The sequence below is a fragment of the Vicia villosa genome, linkage group LG2 (assembly GCF_029867415.1).
Source record: "Vicia villosa cultivar HV-30 ecotype Madison, WI linkage group LG2, Vvil1.0, whole genome shotgun sequence".
NCBI classification, from domain to species: Eukaryota; Viridiplantae; Streptophyta; class Magnoliopsida; order Fabales; family Fabaceae; genus Vicia; species Vicia villosa.
Genome location: NC_081181.1, coordinates 79,676,867 through 79,682,321, shown reverse-complemented (window position 1 = coordinate 79,682,321; position 5,455 = coordinate 79,676,867). Strand labels below are relative to the sequence as shown.

Sequence of the window (5,455 nt, the reverse complement as noted above, 5' to 3'; positions counted from 1 at the left end):
TTTGGCTCCTACCAGGTAAGAACATAACTTGTCTAATGCGAATACGACATCTAATAATTCTTTTTCTGTCGTGGCGTAATTCATTTGAGCTTCGTCTAGGGTTCTACTTGCATGGTATATGACATGTAGTTTCTTATCCTTTCTTTGCCCTAGAACGGCTCCTACAGCATAATCGCTTGCGTCACACATTATTTTGAAAGGTTCATTCCAGTCGGGAGAATGCATAATTGGCGCAGAGATTAATGCTTGTTTAAGCGTATGGAATGCTTCAGTGCATTTATCGGTAAAAATGAATTCGGCGTCTTTCATCAGTAATTCAGTTAAGGGTTTGGTTATTTTAGAGAAATCTTTAATGAAACATCGGTAAAAACCAGCGTGTCCTAGAAAACTCCTTATTTCTCTAACCGTTTTGGGAGGTTGAAGGTTTTCGATAATTTCGATTTGAGCTTTATCTACTTCGATCCCTCTATCGGATACGATGTGTCCAAGTACGATTCCTTGTCGAACCATGAAATGGCATTTTTCCCAATTAAGGACTAGGTTAACGCTTACGCATCGTTTGAGTACCAATTCAAGGTTCTCTAAGCATTTTTCAAAACTTCCTCCACAGACAGAGAAGTCGTCCATAAAGACCTCCATTATTCCATCCAGGAAGTCGGCAAATATTGCCATCATGCATCTTTGGAAGGTCGCGGGTGCATTGCAAAGTCCAAAAGGCATTCGTCTATAAGCGAATGTACCATAAGGACAGGTAAACGTGGTCTTCTCTTGGTCGTCAGGGTGGATAGGAATTTGGAAAAATCCGGAGTATCCATCCAGATAACAGAAATGTGAGTGTTTAGCTAAGTGTTCGAGCATTGGATCTATGAATGGTAAGGGGAAATGGTCTTTCCGGGAGGCTTTGTTTAGCTTCCTATAGTCAATGCACATTCTCCATCCACTTTGGGTACGTTGTGCTACAGATTCTCCTTTTGCGTTAGTGATTACAGTAACTCCTCCTTTCTTTGGTACGAAATGAACAGGACTAACCCATTTACTATCGGATATTGGATATATTATTCCGGCTTCTAGCAATTTTTGGATTTCCTTTTTAACCACATCGCTCATAATTGGATTTATTCGCCTTTGATGTTCTCTAGAGGTTTTACAATCGTCTTCGAGCATAATGCGGTGCATACAGAGGGAAGGACTTATTCCTTTCAAATCTGATATGTTATATCCTAAAGCAGTTGGGTATTTTCTTAGGACAATAAGTAGTTTTTCAGTCTCGGTTTGTCCTAAGTTGGCGTTAACTATAACTGGTCGATTAAGTTCTTCGTCTAGAAATTCGTACCTAAGGTCGGTAGGTAGTGTTTTTAGTTCTATAGCAGGTTTCTTAGGCCCAGGTATAGGATCAGGAGTTAATGCTAAACATTCACTCAGGTGATCATCTTGATATTCCCCACGCCAGTTGTCATCTTCAAAGATTGGCAGTATAGGAATTTTTAGGATCTCGGTTTCCTTATTTGGTTCGGATTTTATTTCATTAACACACTCGTTGATTATGTCGGCAGAGCAGCATGTGTCAATTATAGAGGGTGCTTTTAGGAATTGGGAAAGAATAAATTCTATTTTCTCTTCTCCTACTTCGAAGGTAAGCTTTCCTCGCTTGACGTCTATAATTGCACCAGCGGTTGCTAAGAATGGTCTTCCTAATATGATCGGGATGTTAGAATCTTCTTGGATATCCATTATGATGAAGTCAGTTGGGATGTAGAATTGGCCTACACGAACAGGGATATTTTCTAACATTCCTAAAGGGTATTTAACTGAATGGTCAGCTAGTTGAAGAGACATTCTTGTTGCCTTAAGCTCACCTAGATTTAGCTTCTTACAGGCTGAAAGAGGCATCAAACTAACACTGGCTCCTAAGTCGCACAAGGCTTTCTCTATAATAGTCTTTCCTATTACGCAGGGTATAGAGAAACTACCAGGATCTTTCAGTTTAGGGGGCATGTTATTTTGGATGATAGCGCTACATTCAGCGGTAAGTGTTACAGTTTCGTTATCCTCGAGTTTCTTTTTGTTCGATAGGATTTCTTTCAAGAATTTAGCGTACGAAGGCATTTCGGTTATGGCTTCTCTGAACGGTATGGTTATGTTTAATTGTTTCAGAAGTTCTACAAATCTTTTAAATTGTGCTTCGGTTTTTGATTTAGCTAATCTCTGAGGGTAAGGAATTGGTGGCTTATAAGGTGGTGGTGGAACGTAAGGTTTTTCTTTTTCAGGTTCCACTTCGTTGTTGTTCTCATTAGTCTTAGCAATTTGAGTTCTAGGATCGATAGGTTTTGAGTTCTAGGATCGATAGGTCCACGTAATTCGTTCCACTTCGTAGTGTTATCGCGTTCGCATGTCCTTTAGGATTAGGTTGTGGTTGAGCAGGAAACGTGCCAGCAGGGGCAGCAGTAGGTGCTTGTTGTTGAGCTACTTGTGAAATTTGAGTTTCTAACATTTTGTTATGCGTAGCTAAAGCATCTACTTTGTTCGATAATTGTTTTAGTTGCTCGTTATTGTGGATGTTTTGATTTAGGAAGTCCTTATTGGTTTGTTGTTGGGAAGCTATAAAGTTCTCCATCATGATTTCTAGATTCGACTTCCTAGGGGCGTTTTGAGAAGCTACAGGCGCTTTTTGATAGCCAGGTGGAACAGCAGGTGCTTGTCCAGGCGCGTACAACGCGTTGTTGTTCTTATATGAAAAGTTCGGATGGTTTTTCCATCTAGGGTTGTACGTGTTAGAATAAGGGTTTCCTTGAGCATAGTTTACTTGATCAGATGGGACTCTAGTCAAGAGTTGACATTCGGAAACTACGTGTCCAGTCAATCCACAAATCTCGCAGTTAGGTGCTACAGCAGCAGCGGTAGCTGAAGGAGTGATGGTTAAGTTTTTGATCTTTTGAGTTAAAGCGACTACTTTAGCGTTAACGCGGTCTATACCACTTACTTAGTACATTCCTCCTTTGGTTTGGGTTTTCTCTAGAGCGCCTCGTTCTCCACCCCATTGGTAGTGGTTTTGTGCCATGTTCTCTATGAGGTTGTATGCTTCATCATGGGGTTTGTCCATTAGTGCTCCGCCAGCACCGGCATCTATATCATTTTAGTGTTATATAGGAGACCACCATAGAAAGTATGGATGATCAGCCATGGTTCGAGCCCATGATGAGGGCATAGTCTAAGCATGTCCTTGTATCGTTCCCAAGCTTCGAAGAGTGATTCGTTATCTTTCTGGGTAAATCCGTAGATTTGACCTCTTAGCATAGCAGTTTTGCTAGGCGGAAAGTATCTTTCTAAAAATACTCTCTTCAATTCGTCCCACGTAGTTATGGAATTAGAAGGCAGGGATTGAAGCCACGCTCTAGCTCTATCTCTCAAGGAGAAAGGAAAGAGACGTAATCGTATAGCTTCGAAACTAACGTTGGTAGCTTTGACAGTGTCGGAATATTGCACGAACACAGATAAATGAAGGTTGGGGTCGTCTGCAGGGCTTCCAGAGAATTGATTCTGTTGAACAACTTGTACCAACGAAGGTTTCAGTTCGAAATTGTTCGTCTCAATCGCAGGTGGTGTGATACTTGAATGCGGTTCAGCGTGCGAAGGAGCGGCATAGTCTCTAAGAGGACGAATAACAGCCATCTCTAACTTCGGGGTAATTTGATTGATTTGATCAGTAAAGGTCAATTCCTGATTAATCGGAATTGGTGCTACTTCGGGAAGATTTCGAGCCCGACGTTTGACGTTAATGAAACGTTCGATCTCGTTAATTCGTTGTATTAAATCTCCTCCTTGTGAACGAGTATTTGGCATACAATCGTTCAGAAAGAAAGGAAAGAATTGCCTTAGTCTCTACGGTGTAACAGTGAGTTACGATATCGACTTAAATAGTCTCCGGCAACGGCGCCAAAAACTTGATCGCGACTTTACGTGTCTATTAATCTGATGACTGCAAGTGCACAGTCGTGTCGTGTAGTTTTAAAAGATATCGAATCCACAGGGACTATGAATCGATCTACCGTTATCTAAGGTTACTATGTAAAGCTAAGGCTACTAATATTTTGATTGTTCCTAAGGGAGAGTGATTGTGAATAATAAGAAATATAATAATAGACAGATATCAGTATGTATTTCGTTTAACTTAAGGTGATCCGAAGGTCCATTGGCTAATGCATAATTCAATTAAAAATCTTTACTAATTCAATTGGTTAAAAATCCTCGTCTCAAACTTTCGCTCTGTTGATTTAGATTACTATCCTAACTCTTAATGTACGCTTTCGCCATCCCATTAGATTTTAGAAAAGCTTTTTGGAAACAACGTAATTAATAAAATGCCTGTTTTATGAAGTTGTTATCTATTTAAATCTCCTAATCTCAAACTTTCGCTCTGTTGACTCGGAACATGCTAATATCCCTAACGTACGCTTTCGCCATCCCGCTCGGGTGTAAAAACAATTTTTGAAAATAAATAAGTTCTAATTGGTTTTAATACGCTTTCGCCATCCTTAAAACTAATGTCCTATGTCTACTATCCAGTTAAAGATCTCAAACTTTCGCTCTATTGATTTTAACCTTTGACCGTCTTAACCCGTCAAACTTTCGCTCTATTGGTTTTAAGACTTACTAATTGAATTAGACATACAAACCAAAAACAAGTGATAATTAACAAAACATAATTAAGCCAATTTATTTCGGATCCCACAGTTAACTTACTTTACATACCGATACCTTAGTAAATTAGCCAGACATATTAATACGGTTAAGCATGCATGAATTAATTTGGCTTATAATAAAAGGCATGTTAATTGGCATATAATATATCATGCAATAAATATATAAATAAAGCGGTAAATGATAAACCTGAATAAAATAAATTGCAATTGAATCTTCGAGTACCGAACTTCCACCACAGGTTGGCTGGATCGTTCTTCGGAATTTAAACGGACGGAAATTAAAACAAGGAAATAAAAGCGATAAATCTAACGTAAGGCTAGATTTATAAAAGGTTCACAACAATTTCCGGTGTAGAAATTGTTGTGAGAAAATAGACTGTTTGAATGAAAGCAGGAAGAAAAATAATAAGCGCGGAACAATTTCGGCAGCACTTCGTTGGCAGGAAATCAGACGTTTTGAACTGAAGTGACTGCTTCTATTTATAGGAGAGCTTCTGCAGTTGAAATGCGTGGAAATAGGGACTTCTCAGACTGGGCTTGGAGACGTGCGTCTCCACTTTTTTGGAGAAGACTCAACACACGACTTGAGACGTGCGTCTCAAGTGGAGAGAATCTAGGAGTGGTTGGAGACGGGCGTCTCCTCTTTGGTGACGTGGCATGGAATGTTGGAGACGTGCGTCTCCACTTGCTTGTGTGGTTTGGGCCACGCACAATTGATTCTTCGTGGGCTGGTTTGCTTCTTTGGGCCTTATTTG

The 5,455-nt window shown here is 39.9% G+C and overlaps 1 non-coding gene across 1 annotated transcript; it reads left to right on the top strand.

Annotated features, from left to right (window-relative positions):
- The first annotated feature begins 3,187 nt into the window (after window positions 1–3,187).
- Window positions 3,188–3,294, top strand: LOC131654352 (small nucleolar RNA R71). Its single transcript, XR_009299393.1, has one exon. It is a non-coding gene; the product is annotated as a small nucleolar RNA R71 (small nucleolar RNA).
- Window positions 3,295–5,455: the final 2,161 nt, after the last annotated feature.